Source organism: Mustela erminea, chromosome 5, assembly GCF_009829155.1.
Source record: "Mustela erminea isolate mMusErm1 chromosome 5, mMusErm1.Pri, whole genome shotgun sequence".
In the NCBI taxonomy this organism is placed as follows: domain Eukaryota; kingdom Metazoa; phylum Chordata; class Mammalia; order Carnivora; family Mustelidae; genus Mustela; species Mustela erminea.
The window spans coordinates 119,843,094-119,864,043 of record NC_045618.1 but is presented as its reverse complement, the minus strand read 5'-3'; the positions used below and the strand labels follow the sequence as shown (position 1 = coordinate 119,864,043).

General features: G+C 45.1%; 1 protein-coding gene across 1 annotated transcript in view; it reads right to left on the bottom strand.

The window, feature by feature from the left end:
* The window catches only part of LOC116591646, a 56,229-nt gene that overhangs the window by 4,563 nt on the left and 30,716 nt on the right, over positions 1-20,950 (bottom strand). The window lies entirely within an intron of this gene.

Sequence of the window (20,950 nt, the reverse complement as noted above, 5' to 3'; positions counted from 1 at the left end):
GGAGTCAGCAGAAAGGCTCAGAGTATTGTACTTAGTGATGCAAAGCCACCATTTCAAGCCAGTTCTTTAAAGAGAGTCCTTCAAATGGGGTCCCACACTGGTAATGAAAGGCTCTGGCCTGGGAGTGACTCACTTCACTTCTGCCCACAGCTCGAGGGCCAGAGCTTGTCCCATGGCCCTGCCTGCCCACACAGGGTCCAGGACATCCAAGCCTCCCAGAAGCTGGGACACTAGAGATCCCTCCACACTGCACTAAAGACTATCATAGGGGGCAAAGAAAAGAAAGTCAAAATCGAGGGCAAAAGGGGAACATAGAGGCTTTCAGAGAAGTAGACACATCTGATTATCCTGGAAACATCTTCAATTTTTGACTGGCCTTGAATAGAGCAAAGCAACCACAGGCGCGTCTTAATGAATGTGGAAGAGGGAGTTGCTCATTGGACTGCCACAGTGCATTTGCCCTTCCCCAATGCCCTTCCCCTGGGTCTGCTCAAGCCCAAGCCAGCCTCAAAGGGCCTGCCATTCCCCAGAATTGGTAAATCCAGCCAGCTCTGACTTCTCTATTCCCCCCCACCTTTCACTGTGGCATTTAATCCCATTTAACCTGGTCCCATACTTCAGACCATCAGGTGGGATTCTCCTAGCATTCTGTCTGATACGGCTTCTTCTCCTTGGTGGCACATTCCCTGAGTTCAGAGTCAGTCTCAGTTCTTGTTCTGTATCCTCTATCCCCCCTCCCACCCATCAGGGGAGGCCAGGTTTTCACTCAATTCGCATGTTCTGGGTCCTCGTCCTGTGCCCCATCTTGGGAAGATGAAAACCGGCTCAAGGTGGGAAGGACATGATTCCCCACCCCTCAGTCCTTCAAGGTGCCCAGGAATTGCTTAAAGTGAATCAGATCATCCTTTGACATACAAAATACCATTGTCTATTTCTTTTATGACCATGTTATCATTTCTGTTATGATGTGATGGCTTCCTAGAGGTGGATCTGTCCAGCATTCTATGCCTCTGTGCTGCTAGGATCAAGGTCTCCAGTCACGTGTGGCTGTTGGGTATCGGAGACTGAGCAACTGTATTCTTTTTTTTTTTAAGATTTTTTTTTTTTATTTGACAGACAGAGATCACAAGTAGGCAGAGAGGCAGGCAGAGAGAGAGGAGGAAGCAGGCTCCCTGCTGAGCAGAGAGCCCGATGTGGGGCTCGATCCCAAGACCCTGGGATCATGACCTGAGCTGAAGGCAGAGGCTTTACCCCACTGAGCCACCCAGGCGCCCCTGAGCAACTGTATTCTTAACTGAATTGAGCTATCCTGTAAGTACAAAAAAATACATTACTTTTCAGGGGCACCTGGGTGTTTGAGTCTTGATTTTGAGTCAGATCATGATCTCAGGGTCAGGAGATTAAGCCTTCCATCGGGCCCTACATTCAACACCAAGTCTGCTTGGGACTCTCTCTCCCTCTGCTCCTCCTCTGGCTCTCATTCTCTAAAATAAATACATGAAATTAAATCTTCTTAAAAATACATCAGATTTCAAAGTCTCACCCCATTAATATTTTCCCTGTTGATTATATTTTTGAAATATAGTATTTTAGTTCATGTGAAGCAAAATTGATTCTTAAAAAAAATAATTTCACTATCTCTTTTTACTTTTTTAAAATGTGGCTACTAGAAAATTTAAGACTACTGATGTGTTTTGCCGTGCATTCCTTCTGAGCGGTGCATCTCTGGAAAGCTTAGGGTGGGATTTGGGTGAGATTATCCACTTTCAAGGTATCATTTCCAAAGCTGCAAATTGTAACATTTGATCATACTTTAGAGAAGTTCTCACAAGGATGACATTTGAAGTTGGGGGCCTTTAAGTTTTCTTTCTCTTTATTCACCTTTTGGCTTTTCTCCCAAACCTGTAACTAAAAACCAAACTAAAAACATCTTATTTATTTTATAGACTGATCTCCAAATCTTAACTTAATAGCAATTGCTGCTCTGTATTTTACACACACACACACACACACACACACAGACACACACATACAGACAACCCTGTGGGGACCACCATTTTCCCATGTGTAAAGCAACATGCCTGATTGCTGGATTAAGCAACGGAAATTAATTATTACAGTAATTACTCGGCCACTAAATGTTTGAATGCCAGACCTGACATAGTGTCCTGGGAACCACCTTCAGCTTCCAGAATGCATTAGTATCGACAGGGCAGCTAGAGCAATGTATTTCAAGAATATTTTCTTCTGAGGCACTCGCTGGTGTAAACCATATGCCTTTGCTTGGGGCGGTAGGGAGCTATGCACTATGCCACAAAAAGACAGCTGGCTTTTGGTACCCATCTCTGCAAGGTCAGGAGAACATCAAATGCCTGAAATGAGAACCTTTAGTTTTCAAGGTGGCCATTCAGTAGCTAGTTAGGCAATGGTAGAAATTAGTGTAGTTTGAGGGACATCTTATACCTAAGCCACTGTCCCTGAAAGAGGGGATCTGTTGCTTGGGAATTCTAATGCTATGGGAAGCCATGCCAAGGTGCCTGGGGGTGGTCCTAGTGAATTCCTTCTAAACCATCTTTTTTCTCTCTCCATTTATTTTTGGCACTGTCTTCTCCACCCACGCCCCTCCCCCCATCACCTGCCTTCTTCCCTGAGGCCAAGTCTGTTCAGGGTGGAGAAGAGATTTCCTTTAATGAGCACATATAGGTCAAAACCAGAGATTTAAAAAAATAAATAAATAAATAAGAGCTGGGGTACCTGGGTGGCTCAGTGGGTTGGGGCCTCTGTCTTCGGCTCAGGTCATGATCTCGGGGTCCTGGGATCGAGCCCCGCATCAGGCTCTCTGCTCTGCGGGGAGCCTGCTTCTCCTCTCTCTCTCTCTCTGCCCGCCTCTCTGCCTGCTTGTGATCTCTGTCTGTCAAATAAATAAATAAAATCTTAAAAAAAAAAAAAATAAGAGTTATTCTAGAGTGTGGGACTTCCGCAGCAAGAAAGCTATCCTGCCTACTTGTCACTGTCTGTCCATTTCTCCCACGCGGTTCTGCCTTCCTCTAGGAGGCCTGTGACGGCTGACAGAACGAAGGCTGGCCCAGACTTGGCCCAAGTGTGGATTTCTGTGATGAAACCCATTTTGTTCACTTGTTCCTTTTGCACCACGGGGTAGGGTTTGAGCTCAATGGCAACAGACACATCTGCACAGCTTTCTGCACTTTTTTCCCATAACTCATTCAATCAAGTGACTGTTTTAGGATGTCTGGGGTCTCTGAGTAATTCTCCCTGAGACAATCATATTGTTCCTGCTTTAAAACTGTCAGTTCAACTCAGAAAACTCTTAGGCCACATGTCAGAGGGTATCAAAGACAGTGGCTTCACTAAAATCCAGATGAGACACTCCAAAATGCCCAGACGTCTGAAAGGCTATCCTAACTCCTCTAGTTTTCGTTCTGTAGGTCAAGGCCAGAACTATATATAGCTCCAAAACAATGGGTCCTCTAAGCAACTCCACAATCCCAAATGCTACAAAGTTACCCCAAATGTTTCCTCTTCCTCTTAAAAAGTAGCATCATCTATTATTAAAAAGAAATTAATAACAACTAATAGCTGTATAAACCACTTTATTTTCAGGCAGTCTGTTACATTTTAGAGTTTCATTTTTATTTAATCCTTATAATATATTAATTCAAAGCATATCTATCTCCCTATCTCTTTATTTTAAGTGAACTCTACACCCAACCTGGGGCCCAAACTCACTTTCCTGACATCAAGAGTCACCTGCTCTACCAACTGAGCCAGCCAGGCACCCCCAAAGTACACTTACCAAATGACTGTGGTCTTGACAAGTCCCTCCCTCATGAGGCTCCCATTCCATTCTATCACCATAGAAAGATTTGAGGAGGACTCAGAACAGTGCCCTGGGTCACATCCTCTCTGCCTACCTCTGACTTCAGCTGGCGCTGGGATAGACAGTTCCTCACCTCCAGTGGCCTGTCTCTTGAGAGATGAGGGAGGGACAGATCTCATCCCAGAATAAGATGCAGCCTTCAAGGGCAGGGGAATTTGCCTCAAAGAATGAAGATGGGAGGTGGCAGAGAGATGTTGGGTCTTTCACCCTTAAAGGAAAGACTTTCCAACTAATTCCTTGAAGACTGTTAATCGGAGTAAGTCCCACTGGCTTGCCAGGGCTTATTAAGGCCCCCTTGATAGGCTTTTCCTCCTTCTCTGCCCACCACTCGCTGCTGCTTCCCTCCTGCTTCCTGGGTGACCTCCTAAACAAACTATCTCTACTCACATCCTTATCTCAGGCTCTTCGTTAAGGAAACTCAAACTGGATTATTAGCCCCATTTTACAGATGCAGAAACGGAGGCAAATTGCCTTAAAGTCTCACAATCAGGGCTCACACCAAATTTGCCTGACTCTGGAGCACATGAATTCCACATCTGTCTCCCACCTCCAGCCGCCTTAGTGCTGCCCCATTTCCACTAGAATTTATACTGGTGGTCCTTTTCAAAGCAGCCCATTCCATCTTTGGACAGTTCTAATGACTGGAAAATGTGGAGTGATATTCAGCCCATTTCCCCATCCATCCATCCATCCATCCATCCATCCATCCATGTGTTTATGCCTCATCAGCAAGCATATGTTCATCAGGGTCTAGGGACCAGATACTGTGCTATGCACAACTCTAAAGAAGCAGACCTGGTCCCTCTGCTCAGAGAGCTTCCTGCCTGTGACCGATAAGCATGGTGCAGGAAACCGTGCTTTCCATGTGCCGTGGGAGCATGGCGTGAGCACCTCACCCAGCCACACTCCCTCTGCAGCATCCTCGGAAGATGCTCCCTGCTCCACACAACAGCCCTGCAGGTGGGGGCCACAGGTATCACATCCTCTGCGATTTTTGATGTTCACGTTCATCAGCCCAGGTCTGAATGGGCCTTGACAGCAGAATGGAGCTCACACCTCCAGTACAATTAAACAGAGACCTGATGCAATGTGCACCCCTGGAATAAGAGAGGAGACCCCGCCCTCAGCAGGGAGCGTGGAAACCAGGGCTGAATCTCGGAACCTGCCCCCACGTTTAGTGTTTGGAAGATCCTGTTGGACTTCTGCTGCTGACTCATGCGTGCCCCACTCCTCAGCTCTCCTTCCTTCAAAAAAGTTAGCAGCACGGGCCCGAGATGTCTGAATAGATCCTACGGCACCAAATACAATATTAGAGTCCATTTCTCCCATGTTATATACATGAGGAAGTAATTCACATGGATAATTAGCGGGTAGATGTCTTTGGAGTCTGCCTTATAATAAACAAATTGGTCATGAAACTCTAGCCTTGTCTGCTTTCTTAGCTTTCAGAAGGCCCCAGGGCAAAGCAACCCACTCTGTGACTGTTAGGCTGCTGCTGGGATGGAATGGCTCAAAAGCAGCCACAGAAGTGGATTATTTGCATCTAACTTTGCCTGCGGCATGAATGAAAGCTCAAGTTCGATTTCCCACCCTCTGATCTGTTAAGTTTTCTTTTGGATTCCTCCTTTTCTTAAATAACGTTCTGAGGAATGGGATTCTATTCTAGACATTCCACCCTGCAAGTCTTGGAAAGGCAGAGCTCAGATGTGTGGGAAATCACGTTAGAATCCAGAACTACCCACCCATCCAATCCACTCTCCTTCCCCCGTGTTTAGGGATGATTCCAAAAGCCACAGGCCTTCTCTCTCCTACTGTGATAGGCAAGGGGTAGAAATCAACTGGAATCTCAGAAAGTCCCATCCATCCATCCATCCATCCATCCATACAACTCTCTCCCCTTCCATTTATTAATTTACTCAATAAATAGTCAGCACCTACTACCTGTCAGGAGCTGTGTTAGGGGCCATGCTAAGACCTTGAGACACTGCAACAAATAAGAGACTCAGACCTCGTTTTGTGGGGCTTATGGTGTAGCTGGGAATGGATGTTCTGCAAATAATTTTACAAATACCCACCAAAATTGTGATTGATGTCCCTAGGGAGAATTTAAGGTGCTCTCTGAGCCCATAACCAGAAGGCCTGACTTAGCCACAGGGAGGTGACATTCAAGCTGAGAGACAGAGTAGGAAGTTGATGTTAACAAAGAAAAGAGGAGAAAGAGAGGGAAGGCAAGGGAGTCGGGTGGCAGGGCTGGCGTAAGGGCACCCAGGCAGAGGTATTACTTCAAGGGGCCACACGAAGGCCCATGGGGCTACCTGGTAAGAGCAAAGAGGAGGAGGCATGGGGCACACTGGGTTGGAGAAAGCAGCTGTGGCCCCACAGGGCAGGATGTAGGAGAGGGTGGGAAGCCCTGAGGGAGCATTAAGCATGGGATGACTGAGTCCGATTTGTGTTCAACAAGGTCACGCCACCAACTGTTGTTGGAGAGTGGACCCCAGGGGAGCGAGTGGACAGAGGGGTTGGGGGCAGGGGACAGATTCAGGGAGAGTTGCTGGAGGACAGCTGGCCATGGCTGGGACTCGAAGGGGAGCAGAAGAGATGAAGAGCAGTGGAGAGATCAAGGTGCATTTTGGAAGGAGCACAGTAGGACTCCCAGGGCTCCGTGGTGGTCTATAGGGGCCCATAGGGTCTCTAGGGGTCGGGGCACACCTTCAGAGTTGAGCCAGACCCTCAGCAGCTCTCCTCCTTCCAACCTATGACTGCATGAGGGTCTACAGGGTCAGGGAGGGGAGTGGGGGGAGGACCATGGCTGTTTTACCTTTGCCCCTCCCCCCTTCTTAGGTTTCTCCTGAGGCTGTGGTATGCCAGCCGGGACCCTGTTTTCTGATCGCCTCTTATGGGTTGGGCAACTAAGGAGACTGTCAACTGAGGATTTTTTTTTAAATATATACTTGCCTCCTCTCTATTTCTGTACACTCATAGTACTTATTAGCCTATTGGGTATATAGTCAACAATCAAGTCATACTTGGGGATTGAGCCATCACTCTATAACCTCAAGACAGGTGAGACACAGATGCATACTCACCTCCGCCCTGTTATTCCACATCAGCCTTCAAGTCAGCAGAGAAATTATGCAAACTAAGGAGGAAGATGGGAGCAGTAAGTTCCCTGCACCCTAGTACAGGAAGTTGGAAAAACCACAACATCATGACAATCCACGATTGCAAGAAAGACAAAAAAAACAGCATCAAAAGGTGAGGTCGTTTAGCTTTCTTAATAATCTCTTATAATTAGAATATAATTATAGTTCTTATAATATACTCTGTTTTCTCCCTGCCTTGTTGTCAGGTTTACCATCACTCTTCTGTTCTGCACTCATGGCAGACATCACTAATCCATCATGATAGTTTTCCTTGAAACGAACCTTCAGGAACCCTCTCGGTGCTTAGGCTCTTCTGCTGACTAAAGCTGGTACATAATATTAAACCTATTTGCCATCCCTGCTCTTGACTTTTTGATCAGAATAGTCAATCTGGAAATATTCTAGGCAAGTAAGCCTCCTATTTATCCCAAGTAGGTGGTGGTCGATTCTTCTTTTAAAAAAGAATGGTGGTTCTTCTAAAGAAGAAAGATGGTTCTTGACATACTCCAGTGCCCATCCTGCTTTGGCTTATCCTGAAAACAGATCCTATTTCACATGTACCTAAACTCTCTTCTGCATACGTGTCAGAGAATGGTTTATGGAACTACAAGGATCCAAGGTACTTGCTGCTCACATCTTCTCAACCTTCCACAGCTGGTCTCTTACGTGGGAATTGCCACCCTACGGTACCTCTGAACCCAACAGAAGTATATACACATTTTTACCACAGCAGCAAATCAAATGAGCCTGAACTTTCAGAGTTTCTCACTTTACAGCAATGAGGCTTCTGCACGTGTCAACCACAAGACAGGGCTACTCGCTAGCTTCTCAATGAGATTAAAGTATTGTGACTAATTGGTTCTCAGTCATGAAGACACAAAGAGAGCCTCTTGCTTTGTAGCAAGCAGAGGAAGAGAGATGAGAGTCAGAAGAATGTGATCCAGTTGTCTGGGTCATGAACTGAATTGGGAGTATAAAGTTGAAGGTGTATAAAGTTGCTTTCTTCCTACCTGAACGCAGCCTCAGAGAACGTCCTGCCCCAAACCCCAATCACTAGGATATAAACTTCTACAATCCCACTTGCCTGGGCTAGTAGCCTTGCCCAGACTCGGCTTAGAATGGTGTTGGCCTCCTGTGTACACTAGGGGGTGCAAGCAGGCTTGTTATCCGGCTGGGCCCTAAGAAATTTCTCATGGGAGCAGAAGAGACAAGATGAAGACGACCAGGAGTCACTCCTTTGCTTTGGAAAGTGCTGAGTAGAGGGAGTCTTGGACCAGAGTTGAGAAAGGAGAGCAACATCCTCATTAATTGCTTTAAGCTGTTTTCTGGTTTTATTTTCAGAGCAGACCCAGCTCCTGAGAACTGGGGATGCAGGGAAGGTTACGTAAGGCACAGCCGACCTGCTCCTCCCCTGGCCTGGCGGACTTTCAGCCGCCCGGGGTGAGTCAACACCTGGGAAGTGGCATCCAAGGGCGGCTCTTTCAAGCTGGGTGGAACTTTCTACCATTTCTCGGAGGCCACTGTTTGACCCATTCCAGGGGCTGGGGAGGCAGGAGCAGATCATGTCCCCGGGTGGTGCCTGCTTCTGGCACTGGGTCCATGGAAAGAAGCTCAGAGAGCTTTTTCCAAACTTGAGTGCTGGCGTGGGGGAAACGGAGCAGTACTCTCCACCCCGGCTTCGTTCACATAATAAGACTTCTGCTCCACTGGCCTACTTTTAGCTTGGAGTGGAAGGAAGCCAGCTTGAGAAGAACAGAGCCACCCTCCCTGCCCTGCTCCCCACCCACTCTTCCAGAGCCTTCACCAAAGGCCTTGTTCTCTGCTGCTGGAGCACCGGGCACAGTGACCATAGTTTCTCAACCTATCAAGGGGAAATGAGTTGAGGAAATCAGCACAGGGTTTTTATTGCCAAATATTTCTTTCCCTAGGAGGACAGCACATTCAAAGCGCCGAGTGGAGATTGGAGTTGGTCCAGCCATAAACCAACTTAATGAACACTAATAGAGAACTGCAATTATTGTTGACTTCAAAATGCAAACAAGAACTTTAGAGGCTGATCCCTATCAGCCGGTCAGGCCCGGCACAGATGCCCGGCTCTGTTTTTGCTGTTGCTTAGCAATGGAAAATGAAGTGTTCCTGTCTCTTATCACTGGAGGTAGAGGTAGGACAATGAGCTTTATTGGACTGAATAGGTATGAAATTAGTTTATTCTTTCCCGCTTGGAGAACGCAATTGGCAGAAAGAGAGTCATTTGGACAATGGGCAGTTCAGAGGTTGGGAGGTGGCTTTCCTTTCCTGTTATCTCAGTAAATCCTAACCGTCGCGGGTTTTCTCTACAGATAGAGTTGAACTTTTGCCAGGAGTGTTCATCCAAAACTGTCATTAGAGAAAATGGCTACGACTAGAGATCCAAAGACGAGAGAGGGAATGAAGGTGAAGAGAGTGAAATCCAAGGTGTAAATTGGTGGTGGGGGGGGAATGGTACCAAAAAATCAGTAATCAAGATAAATAATATTTTAATGCAATATTTTGTTTTAAACCCAAATGGATACAAAATGATTTATGGTGAATAAAATGTCAAATTTTTAAATTATGACAGGATCAGTCTTGCTGATTGGTTTTCCCTTCTGGCATCAGGTCCCAATAGGTCGTGTCTTGGCAACAGCCTCATACACATTTCCAACATGGAAGACTTTTAGAGTTGCTTTCTGCTCAACAATATTTGGGCTGTAGGGTTGAGGGTCTCACAGCTAGGCAGAGGGACTCTCTTGCCCTGTGGGAAGAAGATCGTGCAGTCCTTCAGCTAGCCTCTTCCAAGACAGTGGGGCTTCTGGGGCAGTGACACAGGAAGTACTAGAAATCCTTGACCCTACTTCAAGTTGCCCAAGACAACAGAGACAGGCCTAGAACCAGCATTTTATGGTAAAATAATCTCTTTTGTTTTTAGTATTAATAGCAACTCCTGTATATTGAGAATCTTCAGGTTGAAACACATAGAACTGCCAATATTCAACTTTTTTTTTTTTCACCTCAAACACATACAATTTAATCAAATGCATGCAAGACTGGTAAGCTGAATACTGGACCCCAAAGATGTCCTCTTAAACTTGGACATGTTACCTTACATGGGAAAAGAGTCTTTGCAGATATCATTAAGCTAAGGATTTTGAGACAGGAAGATAATCCCGGATTATCAGGGTGAGCCCAAGCATTGACAAAGATCCTTATGTAGAAGGAAGAAATGCTGCAATAAAAGAAGGGCAATGTATTTATTTATTTTTTAATATTACTTATTTATTAGAGAGAGAGCACATGCACATGCACAAGCCAGGGGAAAGGCAGAGCAGGCTCCCCACCAAACAGGGAGCATCATGCAGGGCTCGATCCCAGGTCCCTGGGATCATGACCTGAGCCAAAGGCAAATGCTTAACAACTGAGCCACCCAGGCTCTCCAGGCCAAGTATGGTTTAAAGATGCTATTCTATCGGCTTTGAAGATAAAGGAAGAGGCCTCTAGCCAAGGATCACTGGCAGCCTCTAAAAGGAGGAAGAGGTAAGAAATAGGTTCTCAGGTGGAACCTCCAGAAGGAAGGCAGTCCAGCAGGCACCTTGACTTTAGCCAGATTTCTGATCTCCACGGGGATGAGATTAAATGTGTGTTGTTTTAAGCAGCCACGTGTGTGGTTATTTGTGGCAGCAGCAATAGGAAACTAATAGACCAGGCACTATGTTAAGTACTTTACATGCCCAAAGAAATACATTAAAAATCTACCCTCAGCCTTCCCAACGACTCAGTGCTCCGCTGGTCTCCTTCCTGTTTTGCATCCTCGGTTTTTTTTTCCTTCGTGAACCTTTGCCATGGACATGCATACACATTCTGGTATCCATCCTTAAAAAATAAAACAAAAAGCAAAAAATCAATCGTATCCACTTATGATTTTAAGGCAAAATCAAGGGGCACCTGGGTGGCTCAGCTGGTTAAGCCTCTGGCTCTTGATTTCAGCTCAGGTTGTGAGCTCGAGGTGGTCGTGAGATCGAGCCCCACGCCGGGCTCTGTGCTCAGTGTAGAGTCTATTTGAGATTCTCCTTCTGCCTCTCTCCATGCCCCCATGCTCTTTCTCTAAGTGAATAAATTAAAAAAGTCTTTTTAAAACTTGATGAACTATAAATAAAAAGCAATTTCTGTAGCCTAACACAGAACATCTACCAAAAGCCCACAGCAAACATCATATTTAAAGGTTAAAAGTGTCAAAAAAAAAAAAAAAAGGTGGCTTTTATTCAATACTGTATTGAAGGTAGTGGTGAGTGCAATAAAACAAGTAAAAGAAATACAAGATTTGAGGTTCCGAATCAAGGAAACAAAACAGACATTAATTCAAAGTAATATAATTATTTTCATAGAAAACTCCCTAAAATTCTACAAACAATTAGATTGAATAAGCAGGTTTAAAAAAGTTGAGGGATAAAAGAGCAATAGTTAAAAATGATTGCTTTTCTATACATCAGCAACAGAGAGAAAATATAATTTTAAAAACATAATTTCCAAGTGCAATAGGTAAGTAGGGGGAGACTGAGAGAGAGAGAGTCCTAGAAGCGGCTCTAAGAAAAATGTACACATCTTTAATGGAAAAAATATAAAATTTTATTGAAGGTATAAATAAATGGCCTACAGACTCAATGAAGTTCTAGTCAACAACCCAGTGGACTTTCTCATGGAATTTGTGAAGCTGCTTCTAAAATTTACATACAAAAACAAAGGACCAGAGAGAAGCCGACACACAGGTAGGGAGACTTGCCTTACTAGAGGTCAGACTTTATAGTAACTAAGACAATGTGGGTTTACACAGATCATTAACTGCGTAAGTAGAGTAGAATAAAGATCCTAGAAACAGATGGACCATTTAAAAGAACCATGATTTAAGCCAGCACAGACACTGTAGATCAAAGGGGAAGGAATAAATTAATCAATAAAAGGGAAAAAAGGAAATGTGATATATCATATAAAGAAACAAGTTCTGATGGACAAAAGATAAGACATGAAGATAAAATGTGTACTATTTTTAGAAAATACTATACAGGGATTCATTACCTAGGTCCCACAGCCCGCCCCCCCAGAGAATAGAATTCAGTATTCTATATATTCTATCATATTCTATAACAGAATTGTGACCACAGATGGGAAAAAAATTGATATTTATTTCCACTGACCTCGTATTAATTAGAGATCCAGTCATGAACATAGACAACAGACCATAGCAATTGTGTGGTACCTGTATCTTGCCACTAAAAAGCTTCCATTTTCATATCCCATGATATTTATTGTAGGTATTGTAAAATATTATTTATGTCTGTCATAATATTTACAGCAGCTATTAGATTTTCTACTAAATCTCATTATTTAAAGCATAAAGGAGAAATGCATTTATGTCACAATTTTTTGTATTTTGATAACTACGTTTCAGTATCATTGGTTTTCTTTGTAATCTAATGAGTTTCATTTCATACATTTTAAAACATGCCAAAGGATCCATGGCATAAAAAAAAATAGTTAAAAGCCCAAGCTATAGAAGTCTACCTATATAACCTCAGTATAAAGAAGAATTTCTTAAACAAAAATGTGAGCCATAAAAGAAAGGAGTGATAAATTTGACTAGATTAGAATTACAAACTTTTTCCATCAAGTATACCATAAAGAAACTAAAAGATATTCGTCAAAGTGGGAGAAGATATCTGTCTTACCTATTTTTTTAAGCTTTATTTATTTGAGAGAGAGAGAGAGAGAAAGCACATGCGCACAGAAGAAGAGGGAGAAGCAGATTCCCCGCTGAGCCGGGAGCCGCATGTAGGGCTTAATCCCAGGACTGAAAGCAAATGCTTAACGGACTGAGCCACTCAGGCGCCCTCTGCCTTACCTATTTAGCAAAAGATTGGTATCTAGTATGTCTAAAGTACCCTACAAATTAACACATAAAAGGCAAACCAACTTTTTAATGGACAACACAATAAAAGACATTTCACAAAAGAGAACATAGTGACCACAAACGTCTGAAAAGATGTTTCTCCTCAAAAAGCAAGGAAGTGTTCATTTAAAACAAGGACCTACCATTTTACACCCACATTGACCCAAGAGAATATAGAAAAGTATCTGGCAATACCAAGTATTGACAAAGACATGGAGCCAAGGGCACATTTATGTGCTGCTAGTGGGAATATGAATTGGTTCAACCACTTTGGAAAACACTTGGGCATTACCTTTCAGGTGGAGATGCACATACCCTATGATCCATTGATTCCACTCCCAGTTAAATGTCTGGAAAAACTTACACATGTGGACCAGTAGACGTATGGGTACAGACGTCATGGTGTAGTCATGGTTGGATACCATGCTCATGTGAAAAGGAAGGCACGGCAGCCACACTCTCAATACGTATGAACCTCAGCAACCTGATGTTGAGCAAAGAAAGCAAATTTCGGGGCACCTGGGTCAGTTAAGCATTCAACTCTTCATTTTGGCTCAGGTCATGATCTCAAGATCATGAGATCTAGCTCCCTGTCTGGCTCTGCGCTGGATGTGGAGCCTGCTTATGATTCTCTCTCTCTCTCTCTCTATCTCTCAGGACACCTGCGTGGCTCAGTTGGTTAAGCGACTGCCTTCAGCTTGGGTCATGATCTCGGGGTCCTGGGATCAAGTCCCTCATTGGGTTCCCTGCTCAGCAGGGAGCCTGCTTCTCCCTCTTCTACTCTCCCTGCTTGTGCTCTCTGTCTCTCTCTGTCAAATAAATAAATTAAATTTAAAAAAAATTCTCTCTCTCTCTCAAAAAAAAAAAAGCAAATTTCAAGAAAAAGCGGAGAGTGTGATTCCATTTATATGAATTCCAAAAATAAGCAAAATGGACAATGTATTATTCAAGTATACACAGAAATGTATAAAATTATGCACGAAGACAAGGATGTATACATACAGGTTTGGGGAGTGTGTGCCCTTACTTAGAGGCAGGAGGCGGGTCTTTGATATGTAGGAAGAGCCCATGGGTTTGAGTGTGTGTGTGTGTGTGTGTGTGTGCACGATTGTTTCTCTTATTTTCAATGAGTCAGTTCATTGTTAAAAACAAAAATTAAAACCCTGGAAACAGCACTTCCCTTTAACGTGAAAGAAGACTGAATTAATGGAAAAGTTTGAACTATTCTTGGATAGGAAAAGCTAATATTATAAAAATGTCACTTGTCCCTCCCTTAGTTTATATATGTAATGGATTCTCACTAAAAATGTCAAAAGCTGGAAGGGGGTTGGGGGCTTGGGTGAGCCTGGTGGTGGCTCTTATGGAGGGCATGTATTACATGAACACCGGGTGTGGTGCCTAAACAATGAATTTTGGAACACTGAAAAAAAATTTAAATTAAATTTTAAAGAAATGTCAAAAGCTGGCTCTGCACCTTTTGGTTCCCAGAGGCTTTTTCCTGCATTCAACCCCGAGCAGACCCACCGGGATCTTCTCCCCGTATTCTGGGCCACACTTACCCCAGGTTGTAATTTACTTGTATAAATCTCCTCCTCCCCCTAGACTGTACCATCCTGAAGGTCAGCAACTATGTGTTCTTTGTTCAACCTGCGTATCAGTTCGTGTAATTACTATCTGGTGTATTAAGGTTGTTTATAAATATTTGTTAGGTAAACGACTTAATTTCATCCAATCCCCTACACATTTCAAAAAGGGGGGTTTTATCATTTCTGTACGCAGATGAATTAAGGGAGGCCCAGGGAAGTTTGGTAACTTTCCCAGGGTCAGCCCAGCTGGTGACTCTCTCAGGCTTGGCAGGGGTACTGCTGAGCAGAAAGGAGGTGCCAAAGGGTGCCCACAGCTTCCTTCTGGGAGGCCACTTTTAAGTGGCCCGAGGTCAGAGGACTAGGACCCAGCAGATACAGAGTGGCAACTCCCCCACCTCTACTACAGAGGCCTCCACCCGACTCAGACCCACAGAGCATTCCTTGGGTACCTACTGTGGGCCCCAGGGCCAGCGTGAAGTAGTTCGTCTCACCCATCCCTCAGTGACCTCATGTGAGCGTGACCTACTGCTCCCCACGAGCCTGCAGCTTTCCCGGTTCAGCATCCTGGGAAAGCTGTCAGTCCCAGGCAAACCGATGAAAGCCAGTTGCGACTTTTGTTGAGCCGGTAAACACACTAGCCATAAAGAGAGGGAAACCATTCAAATAATCTCAATTTAAGGACAAAGATGCTGGATTCCTTCCCAGGGCTGCTGCAATGATGACCCCAAACTCGGGATCTAAAAGAAGAGAAATGTTCTCTCTCTTAGTTTTGGGGCCTGGAAGGTGAAATCAAAGTGTTGGCAGGACCCAGCTCCCTCTGAAGATTCTAGGGGAGAATCCTTCGTTTCTCTTCCAGCAATCCTTCTTGCTCCTTGGCTTACAGCCGCATCCCTACAGTCTCTGCCTCTGTGGTCACGGGGCCCTCCTCCCGGTCTGTCTCCATGTCTGGATTCCCCTCTCCTTATTCTCGCAAAGACACTCGCCATTGGATTCAGGGCCCACTACAGTCCAGGAGGACCTTGTCTGCACAGACCCTCATCTGAGAGTTTGGGGGGTCATGAATTGGGGAGGACACTATTCACCCCACTATGGATACTTAGATGGGGAAATTCACTTCCCAAGCTCACGGAGTGAGACGGGGGACCGGGTTCCAGCCCAGGCCAGCTCTGTGTCTGTTCCCATGCTCTCCGTCACCACCCCGTCCTGCCTCTCAGTTGTCTCCATTTGTGGAATTGAATCAGAGTTTTATTACCTCCAAATTGCTGGGCACAAGCCTCCTAACAGCATTTCAGGGAGCAGGGCCCTGGAAATCTCATTTCTGCCAATCCAGGCCCTCAGGGAGTAATGTGTTTTCACATTCCCCTCCAGATCCTTGGGACTGGTCTTCCAAAGGACAGCTCGTGGGTTTGGAGGGCTTTCCAGAGCACACTGTCCAGTCATTTTCGGGAAAACTGCTTACTTAATTGATGTTTAGTTGGGAACTTAGAAACATCATCCCAAGGAGGAGGCTCAGTTACAGTATACTGAAAACAAACACACAAAAATTCAACAAAACACGCAACCAAGCGCCCCCTCCCCGCCCCCGTACTTCTTCTTTTGGGGCAATTCATTACTCCTTCACATTTGCCTAAAAACCCAAGTCCCATTTGTCTTCTGGATCATTTTGGTCCCTTTGCTTGTTGAAGTTTGTATATTTCTTCCCCTGAGATAAATTCTCAACAACCCAACAGGGTTGGGTGACACCTTCCTTTGGGTGACAATTCACCATGTAAGGAGTGTCCCTGAGATCTGAACTCACCAAGGAAAAACTTCCATTTTATTTCAATGGTTTGCCTCTGTTTACTGCCAGGCTGTTTATCAGCTAAACAAAACTAGCAACTAGTTGTAATCAGTTTGCTTACTATTCTCTAAATGAAGCATGCCCGAGGGGCCACAACCAACCTCTGTCCCCTCCGCAGCCCACTTAGTGTCACCAAACTCATTTGTTACATATTGATCTGTTTGGTTATTATAGTTTTGTTGTTGTCTCCTCTTCTCAACTAGAATGTTAGCTTCATGAGAACAGGGCTGTCTGGGTCTGTTGTGTTCCCTCCGAACCCCTGGTGGCTTAGAGAAGCAGCAGGCATCCGGCAAGTGCTTGGTAAATATCTACATAAAACAATGGTCTCTAAATTTTAATATAAACAACAAAATTTAATATTGAAATTTCTGGGGCACCTGGGTGGCTCAGTTGGTTAAGCATCTGACTCCTGGTTTCAGCTCAGGTCATGGTCTCAGGGTCATGGGATCAAGCCCCAAATCAGGCTCCGTGCTTGGTGCAGAGTCTGTTTGGGGTTCTGGCTCTCCCTCTTCAGCTCTGCCCCACCCCTGCCTGTGTGTGCTCTAAATGAATGAATGAATGAATAAATAAATAAAATCTTTAAAAATATTTATTTTTTAAAAATAAATTTTAAAATTTAAAAAATTTTTTAAAATAAGTATTTTTAAAAAGATTTTATTTATTCATTTGTCAGAGAGCGAAAGAACACAAGCAGGGGGAACAGCAGGCAGAGGGAGAAGCAGGCTCCCCACTGAGCAAGGAGGCTGATGTGGGACTCGACCTCAGGACCCTGGGATCATGACCTGAGCCGAAGGCAGATAGATGCTCAACCGACAGAGCCATACAGGCGCCCCTTTAAAAAAATATTTAAATATCATCTCTTAAGTCTTCCAAGGAAGCCAAAGAATGCCTTTTTGCATTTATTTTTTTTTTTTGTCCTCAATGTCTTTGAGGTTTATGAGGACTCAGTCTGCCAAGGAAGAAACTTTGGCCATCAATATTTATATTAAAGGTTCTTAACTTTGTGGGGATGCGAACATTTTGGAGCCTGATACAGATGATAAAATTTCTCCTCAGAAAAATGTGCCCATTTGGAGCATTTGGTGTAGAACTGAGGGGTGGGGTGGGACGGGCGTGTCCCCCAGTGCCTTCCTGTCTACCTCCCCAGCTCCGGTGTGCCGGCACCAGAGCAAAGGTCTGAAGAAGGTACAGATCATGCATCTGATCCGTGCTCAGTCTTACACCAAGCGTATTCATTGCCTAAGGCTGGAACAAATGGCTCCAAATCTGGTGGCTTAAACCACAGAAATTTCTTCTCTTGCAATTCTTCAGAGTAGAAATCAGAGGCACTTCCTCCAGAGGTTCTGGGGAGAACCCTCTACTTGCCTCTTCCAGGCTCTGGGTCTCCTGGCATCCCTTAGCTTGTGGCCACATCTTCCCAATTCTGCCTCCTTGGTCACATGGTCTTCTCCTCCGTGGCAGTCAGATCTCCCTCTGCCCCCGTCTGACAAGAATACATGTTGTTGCATTCAGGGTGACCCTCTCCCCATTTCAACATCCTTCGTGATCACTTCTATAAAGTCTCCACACCCCTCCCCCCCTTTTTTAACTGTTTAAGGTAACATGTATAGGTTCCAGGAATTACTATCGGATATTCATTCTTATTATCCCTGAAGGAGATCATTATTCAGTGTACTTCACCAAATAAAGAAGAATGAGGCATAAATCAGAACACACACACTCACACACAGTTACCTGGGAATGTTCACTGTGTTTTGAATCTGGGTGTGACTACATTTCCAGTATTCACAGTATTTAAAATAAGGAAGCCAGAGTGTGAAAGACTGACACCACCCGCCAGGCCCATGCTTCCTTCCCCTCTTCCTACCCCCATGCTTTGTTTAAAAGCCACAGGAGGAATTTCAGGTTGCCTGGGGACCAAACAAAAATAAGAGGGAGCAGGCAGATTTGTTTAAGGGGCTCTCCAAGCAAGTGTGTCCACTCCTGTCAATATGAGGGTGAAAGCCAGCTTGTCCCGATGCACTGGTGCCCAGTTCCATTGTAAGTTATCAGTATTCCAGGGGTTCCCCACCTTCTCGGGGCCCCTAAAGCAGTGCCAGAAATATTCTACCTGCAGTAAACTTTGCAGTCATTTAAGAAGAGAAATGGGATTTAGAGCCATCGCTCTAAGGCTGTACAAGGAGCCCAAGCAGACTGATGGCGAGAACTCCAGCAGGCGCTCTCCCACGGCCACGTGCTGATTGAAATCACCAAGAGAGCATCAGCAATCTGGAGAGTCACACGTCTTTTTCCCTTCTTGGCAAGTTAATGTGGCCTGATATTTGTCTCAAGTCCACCTAGTCTTTTAAATATGTGTATTATGTCATTTTATCCAGCAGGTATGACAAGTGTCCTATATCCCAAGTTCCTCCAAGCAGCAAAGCAGATAACTTTTGGTTCTCTTCTACATATACACAACAGAACTTTCCAGAAGGCTTGCTGGCTGCACACACTGTGTCTGGCACCGATGTCTGACAAACAGGAAACAGACCCTGCGCTCAAGGATCTCGTAGCCCGGAGCAGGAAGGCTGGGGTATGGCATGTGACTTTTCCAGGTGCTTGGGATTCTGGTTATAGTCTTCAGGCCGAGAGCAATAGGTACTAACTACCCTATATTCTAGAGAGAGCTGCCTCTCCAGGAGTTACTGAAATGTGTAGCCTGTCCTAAACTGGTAACCCCATTGCCCTCCTCCAACCTATAGCAAACAAGAGCAGACACTTGAGGGACGGAAATATTTGGATATGGTAGAATATTGCTCCCCCAAAGTCCTAATCCCCAGAACCACCTGTGTACATGTCCCTTTACCTGGCAAAAAAAAAAAAAAAAGACACTTGACAGAAGTGATCAAGGTTAAAGACTATGGCAAGAGAAGATTATTCTGAATCTTTCAGGCGGGGGGTGGGCACTGAATGAATGTGTGTTGTTCTAAGCTACTCAGTTTTTGTAATATATTAAAGCAATAATAGAAACAAAAATGGGGCATGTGTATGAGAAAAGAGCATTTTCAATTTGGGAGGATCTCCCAGCTGGGGCCCCAAGAGAACAGCTCCTGGAGACTAGGGGGGCTTTGAGAAGGTTGCTAGAGAAATCTGACAAGCTGTGAGACTTGAAGGCCTGTCCCACTGGCACAAGGTCAGGAAGACAACTCCTCAGAGAATGTGAGGTATCCCCGCAAGTCTGGGTAACATGAACATGGAGTCGGGTATCTCCCAACCAGCTGCAGGACAGTGAAGGCAGGAGACTTGCCCAAGCTTCCTGCAAGGACAGAGAGAAGATGGAGGGCCACAGTGGAAGGAGGGCCCAGAGAGCCCCATGGAAGGACCTTCCCAGAGCCTCCTGCCAAGCGAAGGGCTTTCATTCTAAAGATCTTGTGAGTGCAGGGGAGGTGAGCCCCCAAACAACAGGGGCTTGCTGGAGGTCAGAGAGAGGGTGTATCGAGAGTTGGGGAATTCTCTGAGGCATTCACAAATGGGCAGTATGAGGGAGGGCCTGCCATGCACTTCTCAAGAACACCAACCCTGTCCCTCAGGTGACCTTCCCCGTTTCCAACCCTGGACAAAGCAGCAGAATGCAGGGAAGGAGTAGTGAAGCAACCAGGAAGAGTGAGTCCAGCCCTGTCCCTGTCCCCACCGTAGCCTCCAGCCACTGGCCTGGACTGGGAGGAGAGCTCCATGACACTAGTTGGGAGACCGAAATTTTGATCTCTGCTGGACAGTCCATTTCAGTACCCCCACATAGAACTGTTCTCACAGTGCCTGAAAAGCTGTGAGGCAGGGAGAGACCACAGAGCATGGCGGGTGGCAGTGCGGGGAGAGAGTGGAGTTGTGTCCTCTTATAGCCACTGAGCTCAGCCTGGTGAATAACCTGGTTTTTCAACAACCTAACACAGCTGGCATCACAATGGATGTATCTTGACATCTTCAGGAGACCAAGTAGAGAGTTACCTAGACTTCAATGCTCTCAGTATATTAAAAAGAAGAAGAAGGGCGCCTGGGTGGCTCAGTGGGTTAAGCCGCTGCCTTCGGCTCAGGTCATGATCTCAGGGTCCTGGGATCGAGTCCCGCATCGGGTTCTCTGCTCCGCGGGGAGCCTGCTTCCTCCTCTCTCTCTCTCTGCCTGCCTCTCTGCCTACTTGTGATCTCTCTGTGTCAAATGAATAAATAAAATCTTTGAAAAAAAAAAAAAAGAAGAAGAAGAAGATGTCAAAAGAGGTTATAAAATCTGTGGGATGTTTCAAATATTGCTTTTAACAAATTAATGACTTTAACCAAAAATATAGTACAATATGATTGTGTCTATCGTGACATAATCGCTGTTCATTATTTGAAAATAACCATGAAACTGTAGCACACATTGGCCAGTGTAGGTTGGGGGATGAGATACGTTCAGAGGCCCACGATAAATCTTGCTTTTCAATGTGGTCAGTACATTATCCTGAGGATGTCTCTGTGTACACATGCATCTTTTGAAAGACAGCATCAGGA